The 14,645-nt window shown below is 37.7% G+C and overlaps 1 protein-coding gene across 8 annotated transcripts in view; it reads left to right on the plus strand.

The window, feature by feature from the left end:
• SLC16A7 (solute carrier family 16 member 7) overlaps window positions 1-14,645 on the plus strand; it is a 168,747-nt gene that overhangs the window by 31,483 nt on the left and 122,619 nt on the right. For 5 of the 8 annotated variants that reach the window (XM_027106867.1, XM_027106868.1, XM_027106871.1 and 2 more), the window contains exon 2: window positions 14,467-14,629. The exons of the other annotated variants lie outside the window; for them this stretch is intronic. The gene's annotated coding sequence lies outside the window, so the exon portion shown is untranslated. The remainder of the gene's footprint in view (window positions 1-14,466; window positions 14,630-14,645) is intronic. 8 annotated transcript variants of the gene reach the window in all.

A 14,645-nucleotide genomic window follows, 5' to 3' on the forward strand; every position in this document is an offset into this window, starting at 1 on the left:
TATGGGAGGTGCAAAAAGGAGGTAAAAGCAGAACATGTTAGTAGGTATAATTACAGATTATAGGAGTAGAATCATGAGCATTTTACAGAAGAAAGTGTCATTCTTTGCCTAAATATTTCTAGGAAAGCCTTAAACATTTCAAGGACTCATTTTCTCTGTCCTTTTAAGTTCCTCAGGTTTTTTTGTTTTTTGGCTTTTTTTTTTTTATTGCTTTGTTAGTTTCTTAAGAGAAGAGCATGTAACATAAAAGTGAAGGTCTGGACTCAACCTAATTCCCTACAAATTAGTACATGCAGTTATGTTCTGGGTTATTTCCAGGCCCTTGGTAACTTAAAAATGAATAAAAAAAACTAACCATGATTTCATTTGTACAGTGTTTTACCATCAACCCAGTGTTTTCATTGATTCATCTCGTTAATTCAGTGAGGTGGATCAACGTGATAATTCTCTCCATTTTACGGATGAATACAACTGAGGGACTTTAAGTGACTCACAGTCACATAACAGATACTCAGGAGAAAGAGCCTGACTCAAACATAGGAGTTCCCGCTGCTTGCCAGCAACCAGTCCTGTCACAGAAATGCATATACTGCTGTCGGTGTATTAGAGGATGCGCCTGAGCTCAGAATGCTGCCTCTGGATTCAGCTGATGACAACTTGTTCAGATTGAAAAACAGGGAAAGCAAGTCTGGTAAAAGCAAAAGGGATATAAATTGGAACAAGGACAGTTTTACCTCCTTTGACACTGAGTAAAACATGTTTAAACTTTCCATCTGAATATATGTTATCTGGGAGCTCAATGTGTACCAACAAGAGACTTTGTTCTTATAACATTTATAAATGTTATTTAATATTGGTTTCTTCTAGTCTCAAGAACATGGAGAGAAGTACTTGACCTTTAAATGCAGAGGGTGTAAATTAATTCGTGTGATTACTTCAGCTGAGTTATCTTGTAAATAAAACTTTTCCCTCATTAGAAAGGAAGCCAATCTTGCAATTCCCCATAGGTCTCATATCACTTACACCATGCTGTGCTTCATACATTGACCTGGAACCCAAGAGAATTTATGCACAGTTCGTGATTTAAACCAGAAGTAATTTCCTGTGGCATTATGTCACAACATCAACCATGGAAACAAAATCCATTCTTTTTTTGTTTCATTAGAAAAATTTAAATAAATTCCTTCAGAAGTTCATAAAATTTGATAGGCCACTGTTTAGAGTTCTTGCACTGTGTAAAGTGCAAATCCATTTCTTATGTAAACCATGGTATCATGCAGTGTTCTATATATGTGAGTGTATGTGCCAATCTTTTGATTTTTATTTATTTATCTTAGTGTCTGATGTTTGTCATTAATTTTTCTAGACAGAAACTGTAGCTTCCTGAGGAAAAACTTCTTACCTTGAAGTAATGAAATATTTTTGCTCACAAAGCTTCAGAAAGTAAGGTTAAATACGGGGACTTTCTCTGGATAAATTTGTCATCTTTACTCAGTCCCTGCTCTTTTTTTACATTTTTGTGCATTTAGGCAATCTTCCTCCCCGCCTTGGTCTTTTCCCCAGACTTTGCTTTTTCTGTCACCTAACACTGTTTATTTCCAAAACCTCTGCTCTTTCCTTGCTCATAATTTCAGTGACATGTCTGTCTTCAGAGTTTCAGCTCCACCCTCTAAGCTGGTGGTTTCTGAGTCTACAGCCCTTACCCTGACTGATCTCTTGCTGCAGTCCTGCATGGCCATTGCCTGTATGATGTTCTTCATTCATCCTGTGCCAGTATTGCAAATCCATTTATCGCCACCCAGTCTTCCACATTGGGAACACAAGGTCGTTCTTGACATTTCTTACCATCTAGTACAACCACATTTTCATCAAACCCTTAAGACTCAAGCTATAACCTTGAATCCAACATTTCTTCCCATTCTTGTTGCCACTGCTTTTGTCGGTATCTTTACCATCTTCTACCTGAACTACTCCGCAGTTCTTCCCTGCACTTTGTAATTCTCCCCATTGCCCTCAAAGCAATTTTACTGAAAAGTAAATCTAATCATATCTTTCTCAGGCTTAAAAGCCTATACAGACCTCCCTTTACTGTTGTGATCCGTAGCTTTGCTTTTGCTGTCAAGCACCATCGTATGTTTTCAGTCTCGATTCCTGCCCTTTCTGATCAGGCCTCCAATGATTCAGGGCCATCGTTTGCTACATCAGGAGTCATACCTTTGAACATTCTGCTCTTTATATCTGAAATGACTTATTCTTCTTCTCTAACCGAATGTCCTTCATGACTCTGTTCAATTCTCATTTCCTCTATGAAATCATGCCAGAGTCGTATAGGAAGCATTTATTGCTTTCATAGGAACTTAATCTACCCCTGCTGTAGCTTTTATCACATTTGACTATAATTATATGCTTATATGTCTATCTCCTCCACTATGTAGTGAGGAAAAAAACACATCATTTCTTTGTGTGTGTGTGTATTTTAAACCAGCACCTAGCTTAGGGCCTACCATATGGGATGTCCTCAGTAAATAATAACTGAATAAATAAATGAATCAATTAATTAATGTCCCACCCAGCATTCAGATTAAATTTTCCCATACTTAGGTTAGAGATATAAATAACTTTTTAAGACTACATTGATTCTCAAAAGACTCTTCTCTATCTTCATTTATATAACAATTTGTTTGTTAGTTGGTCTACTTACCTATTTATCTGTCTTAGCTCAGGCTGTTATAATAAACTACCGTAAACTGGTGGCTTAAACAACACACAATTATTTCTCACAAATCTGGAAGCTGGGAAGTCCAAGATCAAGGTGCTGGCTAATTTGATTTCTGGCAAGAGCCCTGTTCCTGGCTTGCAGATGGCCATTGTCTCGCTGTGGCCTCCTATGATGCATGCACACGTGTGACTGAGATTGGGACCGGGAACAGGAAAGGGAGAGGGAACAGATAGATACGGTTTTCTGGCCTCTTCTTACAGGGGCACTAATCCCATCCTGAGGACCACCCCACCCAGGACCTCATCTAACCCTAATTGCTTCCCAGTGGTTCTGCCTCCCAATATCCTCACATTGGGAATTTGGGGGGAACAGAGACATTCACTCCATAGCATTTTTCATCTAACTGTATCTATCTGCCTCCATTTCAGCATTATACAGTGATAGAACAATACTTGGAGAACTCAGATTTCTCAAACGATAATCAAATTTTCTATCCAGAAGCTATATGCCTAACTATTAAAATGATATGCTCTAGCACAGGGAGATCAGCTCGGTGCTTTGTGACCACCTGGAGGGGTGGGATAGGGAGGGTGGGAGGGAGGGAGACGCAAGAGGGAAGAGATATGGGAACATATGTATATGTATAACTGATTCACTTTGTTATGAAGCAGAAACTAACACACCATTGTAAAGCAATTATATTCCAATAAAGAAGTAAAAATAAAAAAAAAAAAACAAAATACAAGTACATATATAATATATGTATATGTGATTATATAAATATATAAAATCTATAAAGATGTGTAAAAAAAATAAAATGATATGCTCTTCTCATACTTGTTTAAAATATTATATTATGACCAGTGTACCTATTACATATTAAACTACAAAAATTATCTACTCATAAGTAATAAAATGAAAGGAAATAAATTCATTTTTATGTGCAACTTTAAAATGAAAGTAGTAGATGGTATTTATAAGTTGTTGCTATAAAAACCTTCTGCTACAAAGCATTTAAGAATGTGTGCCTGTGTAGAATTTCTTCAACTTCAAATTTTATTGTCATTTCCCAAATATGCTTATATGGCTTTCTGCATCCAAACTTTGATCTCTGAATTTAGTATATTTTCTTTTGCAGTCTGTATCTATTAATATTTAGCCTGTCCTTCAAGGGCAGTTCAAATTCCACCCTTTTCAATACTGCCTATCCTGATGACCCCAGCTAGAATAATCTGTTTTCCCTTTTGAATTTTCATAGCATTCCCTGATTGAATAATGTTTTTGGAACTCATATATTATCTTACTTTTCAACTTTTTATGCATTGCATGTAAACTTTCTGAAGAAAAACATGTTTACACCTTTCTATGCTATGCAGTAGTCACTAAAGTATCATACACCGTAGGCCCAGATCATCAGTTGTTGAAACAAGGAACAAAGGAGTGAGAACTGGATTAACTTTGTGGGAATTGTGATACCTCATGGCCCTCCCATCCTTCTCTCTCTTTTTTTTTTTTTTTAGTGGTACGCGGGCCTCTCACTGTTGTGGCCTCTCCCGTTGCGGAGCGCAGGCTCAGCGGCCATGGCTCACAGGCCCAGCCGCTCCGCGGCATGTGGGATCTTCCTGGACCGGGGCGCGAACCCGTGTCCCCTGCATTGGCAGGCAGACTCTCAACCACTGCGCCACCAGGGAAGCCCCATCCTTCTCTTTGTATACACCACTGATACTCCAGCAGAATGATGGCTCCCTGTTGCGGTCTATTTCCTTGATGGGGTGCATTTCCTCTTTGGGAAGCTCCTAGTCCTTGCTTTACCTTGAACGTTATTATGCTTAACATCAAGTGGCATATATTGGTTCACTAGTGGAACACTCAAAATATGAGGAGATTTTCTGCCTTTCATAGGTTAAAATGTAATACAGAACATTCTTCAGATAGCAGTATTTTGACATAGTTGGAAGATAATACTTAAGAAGCACTGTTTACCAGTGTCATGAAAATTGGCACCTTGCTAAACATCTTTGGAGCTGTTTCCTTATCTGTAAAAGGCAGGTGGTGAAACCTCTCTTAGCAGGGTTGTTGCAGCTATTGAATGAAACACACATGGAGGTTACTTGGCTTTTACTGGGTGCTCCAGATAAGTCAGCTCCTTTCTCCCAACTAACGGCTACGGAGTAAACAGTGAAAATGATTCTTACTTAGCATAGAATCAGCTAGCACTATGAGAAAACTTAACATAGTAGTTTTGTTACCTCGAGTTTTGAAAGTTATGTTCATGGAATATACATGCATTTAATCTTCAATGATTTTTTCACGATAACTGTTTCGTAATAAACTTGTAAGATTAGAATTGTATCTTTCCAGGTGCTAGTTAAACATTAAGCTAATTCTCTGATAAGAGGATTAAATGATTAAAATCAGTGGTTTTTTGGTATCCATTAGGGAAAGCCTTCAATTTCCTTTTTGTCAAATCACATATTTAGAAACTAAATATATAAGATATTTGTTTCGAGGACAAATAGCTGGGAAATTTGATTGTATATGTATTGTATTCTTTTTCAATAGAAGATATTTATAGCTATGTATTAATTACTCAGGTAGTCAGTTTATTTTTGGTTAAAATTCAAAATTAGAAATTTTGAATTCAGACTAGTTTTAAGGTTGAGGGTGAGGTAGAGGGTGATGGAAATGTGTTTTCATGCTGCATCAGTTTGGCTTCCTGAAGAGTTTGACATACTACAAGGCTATTTCTTCAGCTTTTATTAGGAATTGGATTTATTTTCTTCCTGAGTTTAGGCTCATAGCTCAGGCAAAGACATAAGCTCTTCTGCTGCTAGAACAGGTCTCTGGGAAGAAAATACATTCCATTCTGTGCTTTTGTTTATAGCAAAATGTCAAGTCAGTTACCTACTGAACACAAACCTCAAGAATTCTGGGATCTCAAACTTGAAATAGATGGACACATCTGCCAGGAGAAGAAAATTGGTACTGGATTCGACAAGGCCTAGTAACACAGTGTTATATTTAGATTCAGATAGCCAACAGGAAATATTATGGTTCATGCTATCATGTATTACTGTATATAACTGCCTCGTTGATCCAGTTAAAACATATATTGAGTTCTCTACATGTTCAAAGCACTGTTCTACATAGAGGTTCTCGGGAAAGTAAATATAAAGCAAACCTGATTCATGACTGTAGGGAGGTTAAGTCAGTGTGTGTGTATCTGTGTGCATGTTCATATGTGTGGGTGGGGCAGGGTAGGTCAGGGATAGGGAGAATTAAAAAGGCAAATAAATGACTATAGTGTAATATAAGATACAGAGAAAGATACGCAAGAGAGAGAAACAGATCTGAGAAGGGAGGAGTCACATTTTGATGGGAAGGTACCCTTGCATCTGCCCCTTAGAGGTAAATAGGGTGAGTGAGAGATGCACCAGCAGAGGGAAGGCTGGGGCCTAAGTACAAAGGCCAGGAAGGAAATGGGTCGAGTTAATTGAACTTCATTGTAGGCTATGTGGATGGGAGTAAAATGGATTAAAGGTACCTGGTAGAATTTGGTATTATTTCACTATTAGAGACGTTAGATTTAACAGGGTGTGATTTAAAATTTGTAACTTAAAGTGGAAAAGGGAGGGAATCATGTTTCCAACCCTGATCTTCTTTAGATTCTTTAAACCAGTCTGGGTTTCTCAGCCTCAGTATTATTGATATCTTGGATTGGATAATTCCTTTTATAAGGATGTTTAGAGGCAACCCTGCCCTCAACCCAGGACTGGGACTAGAGGGAGGCAAGGGAGGAAGGTAAGCCATGGTTTTAAGGAGGCACTCACTCCCAGGGCCCTATGAGCTTTAATCTTGTGTCTGGGTGACCCTAAGGGTGAGTGAGTGCCTCCTTAAATTTTGAGCCCCAGGCACCTCCCATGCCTGCCACAGTCCTGGCACTGCCTCCATCCACCAGAAGCCAGTAGCACCCTCCCAGTTGTGACAGCCAAGTAAGTCTCCAAAAACCTTCCAGGTTAAGAAACACTGCAGTCTAACTGGAATAACTCAGCAGATTTCTTTTTCATTTGTAAAATGCCAAGAGGAGCAGCCAGCAGTGTGGTGGAATTCAACTGAAAGGTAGCAACTAAATACAGGTACAGTTTGGGCTGAGACACACTTGGGGAGTAAGATTTGAAGAGAGGGCTGTGGAAAGAAGCTGCTGTGATTAATGGGCTGATAGGCATTGGCATTAGGAAGAGACAAGGGTTTGTATGAAAGTTACCTGAAGGTGAAGGATCCATTCTGCTGTTAATAATATACCTGACTTCTAGGCCTTGGCTGCACTGAAGAATAATAATTCTGCTGTCAATCTTGGGGTCGATATAACAAGACTTCCAAGTATGTTTTCCTGGTGCTCATACAAATGCTCAAAAAAGTCTACAGCATGCTTGTGCTTTATTTTCTTTTTACAGAATTAGGCTGTCTTCTTGGTTAATACGTCACTGTGCTTATATTTGCTGTTATCAATTCTACTCTATTCTGTTTTCTTGGGCTCTGGGGGAGCTGTGGCCTTGGTATTGTGCAGTTTGTGCAGTGTGGTTGCCAAGATTACAGACACATCAGACCCTAGTGGTCTACTAACCGTATCAGTTACTATGAGATCACAAAGACACGTAATATTGTGTGTATTTTCATGGTAGGGGTTAAATACAAGTGATATGGTTAATTAATGTTTAGCAATAGAGTTTAAATCCTGAAATTCCAGGTGTCTCACATTCAATAATGTGTCAACAGCACATAGCTCTATATATTTTTGTGGCACTTAACCACAAAAGTTGGTATGTGATAATAATAACAACAGTTGAGTTTTATAGCTCGCTAACATCTACCAGGCAGTGTCCTATGTGTTTTATTTGCATTTATTGTTCCAGTAACCTTTGGTGGTGGCTAATATTATTATCTCCATTTTATGGATATGGAAACTAAACTTAACCAGTTTCATTAACTTGCCCACAGTCATACGGTTAGGATCACTTGATTCCAGATCTGCCAACTCCTGAGTGCATGTTCTTAAATATTGCTTCAGGGCTGCCTGTAAATGACCTTGTAGGTTGTGCAGGGCACAACTCCAGGTGTCCGCCTACACATTGTACACATTGTGAGTGCTCCAAGACTGTCCTGGTAGGTGCACACACAAAGAAGTGAATTCTAATGCTTTTAAGTGTTATTTATTTTTACATTTTTATTGCATGGTATACAGTGAGTGATGGGAACCTGGGCAGGGATTTCTTTCCCTCCCTCCCTCCTTCCTTTCTCCCTTCCCCCCCTCCCCCCCTTCTTTCCTTTCTCCCTCCCTTCCTTCCTTCCTTCCTTCCTTCCTTCCTTCCTTCCTTCCTTCTTTCTTTCCAGCAAGGACATGCCTGGATGTAAATTCCATTGAGGAAAGGATGGAATTCAACCAAAAGGTTGTTTCTTGCCTATTGTTATTTCCCATATTCTAGTGCAGCTAATGCTCTTAGGAGAATGAAACTACCCCTTTAGAAGTCCTCCTTCAGGTAGTGTTAGTGAAAATCGTATAATGCCACCCATTCTTTTTCTGAGGCCTGAGGCCAGAATATTCTCTCACTATTATTTATTATTGTCATGGAGCCATTAGCTTTTGCCATTAGAAGCTATACTTATACTAAAGGTGTTAACAGCTGGATGTATGTGCTCCAAATTCTCATTACATGCTGCTGACCTCTCCCTATAAATCTCAGCTTGGAGATATCAGCTTTCTACTTGTTGGCTCTAATTGGAAAGTTCTCTGCTATATCCAGGTACAGAATGTACTATCAGAGCTTGAATTTCTGCCCCTTATTAACATTGCCTTTGTGACTTATTTCCTCAATTCTCTTTCCATTGGCAATCCGGCTGAAACAAATTCCTCAGTTTTATATACAAAGTGAGCTTGTGGTAGAACACATTACAAATCATGCAATGCAATAAAAGAGAGCACAGTCTAATACTTTTACCATTAGAGAATATTAAAATGTCCTTTACTAATTAATTACTTGCACACCATTTTTTCACTTAATAATTTAGAAATAAATTCATGCATTTTTCATCAGTTTGAAACTCATTTTACAGTTAAAAATCCAGCTGTCAAGTATGCAATAGGAAATTTCATGAAGAGTTTGTGAGGAGTTGTGTTATAATTTCCTGAAACCTACCTACACTTCAAATGGTTTCTAATTTTATGGATATGGAAACTAAAGACTCTTGTGTAATCCAGAGGTGGCAAAGGGAACGTTTGTGACTTGATTCCTCTGTCCATCAGGAAAAATATTTCCCTGAGAGAATCCTTTAGATTTCCCATATATTTAAGCTGGTGAATTTTCCGATGGTGTATCATTATATCCTTTTTTTGAAGTAGGAAGCCTATATACCATACTTAAAAACTCTTAAACACTCAAACATTTCTGTTCTAGGTTCTTTACATATGTTAATAATGACATACTAGAAATCAGTGTTACTCAGAAAGATTCATCTTAAGTGCATACTTAGAAGTATTTTTGTCTTCAGTAGATATTTAAATATTTAAACAGTTACTTCTCAAATTTCAATCAAAAAGCACTTACTTTGAAATAATTGTGTAGGGTATGCTGAATGTGAGTTTTGTTCTCCTTGGGTTTTAATTTATTTTTTCTATGAAAAATTGATTAAACAGTTTTCAAATAAATGAAGCTCAAGCTTCATGAGGCCATGAGGTAAAATGATCAAAACTGTATAATTTCTAAATTAAGATCTATGTAGAATTATGATATTTCCAAGAAATTAAACACGAACACTTCCTTTTTCCTCAAATGAACTTATTTTCCCTAGCATTAATATCAAGAAAATAGGACAAATTTTAACTTAGAAAAATCTTCATTATTGAAGTTTGAGGTTAAATAATCATCCTCTTTTTGGAAGAGGACGGAACAAAATTTTTCCAGGCCTTTTCTGATTAAGTTATTATACAGAACATTTAGACTATGTGCTTCTCTTATATTTGGTGACAAAATATGTGTACAAAATAGGAATTTATTATTGGATGTTGTTACTTTCAGAATTATAGGGGTGCTGGGCAAATTCAGCTGAAGAGACAATAGGTATGTTAAAAGATAAACTTTACTCTGTATGACAGACTCTAGGTCCATCCACCTCACTACAAATAACTCAATTTCGTTTCTTTCTATGGCTGAGTAATATTCCATTGTATATATGTGCCAAATCTTCTTTATCCATTCATCTGTTGATGGACACTTAGGTTGCTTCCATGTCCTGGCTATTGTAAATAGAGCTGCAATGAACATATTGGTACATGACTCTTTTTGAATTATGGTTTGCTCAGGGTATATGCCCAGTAGTGGGATTGCTGGGTCGTATGGTAGTTCTATTTGTAGTTTTTGAAGGAACCTCCATACTGTTCTCCATAGTGGCTGAACCAATTCACATTCCCACCAGCAGTGCAAGAGTGTTCCCTTCTCTCCACACCCTCTCGAGCATTTGTTGTTTCTAGATTTTTTGATGATGGCCATTCTGACCGGTGTGAGATGATATCTCATTGTAGTTTTGATTTGCATTTGAGTGAAGTAAGTCAGAAAGAGAAAAACAAATACCGTATGCTAACACATATATATGGAATCTAAGAAAAAAAAAAAAAAAAAGGTCATGAAGAACCTAGAGGTAAGATGGCAATAAAGACACAGACCTACTAGAGAATGGACTTGAGGATATGGGGAGGGGGAAGGGTAAGCTGGGACAAAGTGAGAGAGTGGCATGGACATATATACACTACCAAACGTAAAATAGATAGCTAGTGGGAAGCAGCCGCATAGCACAAGGAGATCAGCTCGGTGCTTTGTGACCACCTAGAGGGTTGGGATAGGGAGGGTGGGAGGGAGGGAGACAGAAGAGGGAGGAGATATGGGGATATATGTATATGTATAACTGATTCACTTTGTTACAAAGCAGAAACTAACACACCATTGTAAAGCAATTATACTCCAATAAAGATGTTAAAAAAAAAGATAAACTGAGGCATATTAAAATTCTTAAGCATTTGAGCAAAAAGCTATTGGAATTAGCACCAAACCAGAAGAGGTTAGGAGTGCTCCGCCAACAGGAGCCTAAGAGACACTTTTATAGAGAAAAAGCAGAAGCAAAGTAAGGAAGTTGTTGGCTGGCTGCGGCGTACGGCCTAGCTGGCTGCTTGTGATTGGTTGTCTTTAGTGTTTTGATTTCATAACCGTGAGGCACTCACAAGCATAGATTTTGTTTGCTTACATAGACCTCCGCAGCATTACAGCCACCACAGTGTAACGGCCTCCCTGTTTAATTAATTTAACAAGAAGTACACACTTTGGGTATGTATTATATTATGAATTTGATTGCATGGATTGAAGAGAGATTTCAGCTTTCACGTAGCATCAAACACACTGTGTTAATCCACATGTTACTCTCTGAGCGCATAGACCTGACATTATTTTTCAGATAATATGTAGATTGTGAGAAAATAATTCCTGATTTTGAAAACTTAGAAAATTTTTTCCTATTTCCAAAATGGATCTGTGCTAGTCAAGTACCACTGACCTCTTTGCTCATTTCTTTATATAGAAAATGGAGACCATGGTTAAGAATAGTCAGCTTCTACCTTTTGAGTATTAAAGAAGAAACTATCACCAGGTCACACCGCTTAATTGTAAACGTGGTCTTTTCTGGTTTAGTAGAAAGGTTATCTTTGTTTCAACCTCAGATTGCCCTTAGTAATCGAAGCAGCTCCCATTCTGATCTCTTTGGGTGCACATTGGAAGACAAAGGAAGAAATGTGTCACAAATATTAAAAACTGTTAAAAGTGCATAAACTTAGGATACCACTAAATGTGAATCTGTAATCTGTAATACCCACATAAATGTCTCGGGCTCAAAGGACACTACCAGAACGCATTTGGCGACAAGAGAATTTTTTCCCCAAATACTTTTTTTTTTTTTTTTTTTTTTTTTTGGTACACTGGCCTCTCACTGCTGTGGCCTCTCCTTTTGTGGAGCACAGGCTCTGGACGCGCAGGCCCAGTGGCCATGGCTCACGGGCCCAACCGCTCCGCGACATGTGGGATCTTCCCGGACTGGGGCACGAACCCGTGTCCCCTGCATTGGCAGGCAGACTCTCAACCACTGCGCCACCAGGGAAGCCCTCCCCAAATACTTTTAATACAACAATGATCTGATATTTTATAGTGACTAGGCATTTCCACCTCTTTGCCTCCCTGCTCTTTTATCATTCTATTTCTCTGTTTCCTCCTTCCTCTTTCTTTCTTGGCATTCCCCTAAAAATAGGAATGTATTCTATTATCGTGGTCATTACCTTTTATTTTTTAAGTTGCCATTATTTTCCAATCTTGTGATTCTTGTTTTATAGGAACTACAATTCTGGATGGAGGAAGAATTTTAAAAATAAAGTTTTTAATAGTACTTCCTTTTTTGTTGCATTTCAGTGGGTTAATAACTTTTTCTGAAAGAAATATAATTGATAGTGCTGTGTGTTATCAAGTGCTAAGCTGTCTGCAAGTAGTATATCATTTTATTATTTCAATGACCTATGAAGTATTTCTATTTTGGAAAGGAAGAAACTTTGACTTTCAGAAGGTTAACTAAATTTTCCAAATTCACATAGCTTGTTAGTGGTTGGCCCAAGAAAAGACAGATCCTGACTCTTAATTTTTAAATATTCTGCAAGTAATTCTTGGATGTCTTAGAATTAAGCATTACTTAAATAGTTTCTCAGTACATCAAGTATAAATATTAAAACCTCTTCCATGATAATCTTTTAGAAAAAAAAGTTTATATGTTTCTAAAAAAGTAGACTAGAATCTCTGATAACTGTGTTTGCTTATAATTAACATAGGAAACATAGTATTAAGTACTTGTATGAATATCAAATTATAAGAACAGCAAAAGTATTTTCATGTGTCCATATTTCTGTACCTTATCTATTAATACATGAGTTGCATTATACCTTGGTTGTTGACATGATCTGAATTAGCATAGTTCTGTTTTCAGCTTCAAATACTAATTTGGTAGTTTGCAATCCAGTCCAGTTTTTATCTATCATTGGGAAGTATCAACTCAGTAATACACACCTGGCCAAATTTTATAATCCTTTAGGCTCATGGGCTCTGACCTTGAAGCCTTTAAATAATATGTTGGGGCTTCCCTGGTGGCGCAGTGGTTGAGAGTCCACCTGCTAATGCAGGTGACACAGGTTCGTGCCCCGGTGCGGGAAGATCCCACATGCCACGGAGCGGCTGGGCCCATGAGCCATGGCCGCTGAGCCTGTGCGTCCGGAGCTTGTGCTCCACAGCAGGAGAGGCCACAACAGTGAGAGGCCCGCGTACTGCAAAAAAAAAAAAAAAAAAAAAAAAAAAAAAAAGTTGGTTTTGTTTTCCAAAGATTCTTAGCAACTCCAAGACTTGGTCCAGGATTTGAAAGCTAATTTTTCATAATGCTCTTACAGTTCTTACCATCTTTCTTTGATTTTATCGTTCCCTATCCTGGAAATTAGTCTTTCGTTTGCTCTGTTAGTTTTTGTTTGCTACAGTGTATTGTTGTGCTCCTGTCTTATCCCTCCTCTTATAATGTTCTTACAGATATTACTGTTTATATGCAATAAAACAAACAAAAAAAACCCAAAACTACAACCCAAACTCTTTGTGATAGTGAGGGAGTTGAAACCATGCTGTATGACCAAAGTGATGTAGGAAAAGACAGTGTTGCCAACAAAGAATGGCAGCCATTGTCACTGGCTCATTCTCATCGTGGGCTTAAAATTCACATTTCTACTAAAAGCAACATCAGCAGATGCTAACCCATGTTTCAGCCTTGTGCCAAATTTAAATGCTTGTAAGGAAACTCAGAAATACTGCTAGAAACGAAGGAGGCATTAGACTTATGCAATTTGTAAGCAGACCGAAAGGAAATTTGTGATTTACTCTTTGTTTTTAATATTTGACTTTTGGGGGAGGGTAGATTTCATGATTGCAACTTATACATTCTATTTAAATTTTGGTGACTGTCCCTTTTTTGTCATTGGAAATATGTTAACTTGAACTCTGTACTCTGACAGAAAAAAACACCTTAGAATTTCATTTTTCCAAACACTGAGATTGTTCTTTTCATTTTCTACAAGAAATTAAATGACTGAGATTCTGAAAATAATGTAGTGCTTTCTCTAAAATACTCTTGCATTCCATCTACCCAAATAGCACAAGGATCGATGCCACCGTTGGCTACTAAAGCCATTTATCATGCCAAATGTTTGCAATTGTGTAGGATTTATTTCAATGATTTTTTTTTTCTTTTTTACTATTTGACTGACAGATGTAATGAAAGTCATTGGCAGCCCCTATCAAAAACAAGTGCTGCTGTGTATTAGCAACTGAAAATACCCCTTTCATCTTGGCAACCTAATAGAGAGCCTGGTATTCTAAATGTCTTCTCAAAAAGAAAAAAATAAAAGAAAAGAAAATTTTAAAAAGAATATTTTGGTGCTTAGGCAAAGTCTCCTCAGAAACCTTTAAACTTCTGTTGTACGGGTTTTTTGAGAGGAGCTGCATGTATGAAAAATGACTTACATGGGCAAATTGAGAAGTCTACAAAGGTTTCTAGTTGAACAAAACACTGAGGGCAACATTTGTATAGAAAAATTTTTTAGTATATGTTTGTTTGTTTGTTTATTTTTACAGTTGACCCTTGAACAACAGGGATTTGAACTGTGCTGGTCCACTTCTACAGGGATTCTTTTCAATAAATACATACTAGAGCACTACACAATCTGTGGTTGGTTGAATCTGTGGATACGGAACCTCAGATACAGAGGAACTGCGGGTACGGAGGGCCGACTATAAGGTATACTGGGATTTTC

The sequence above is a fragment of the Aethalodelphis obliquidens genome, unplaced genomic scaffold, assembly GCF_003676395.1.
Source record: "Aethalodelphis obliquidens isolate GAN/ISIS:26980383/991018 unplaced genomic scaffold, ASM367639v1 scaffold8, whole genome shotgun sequence".
NCBI classification, from domain to species: Eukaryota; Metazoa; Chordata; class Mammalia; order Artiodactyla; family Delphinidae; genus Aethalodelphis; species Aethalodelphis obliquidens.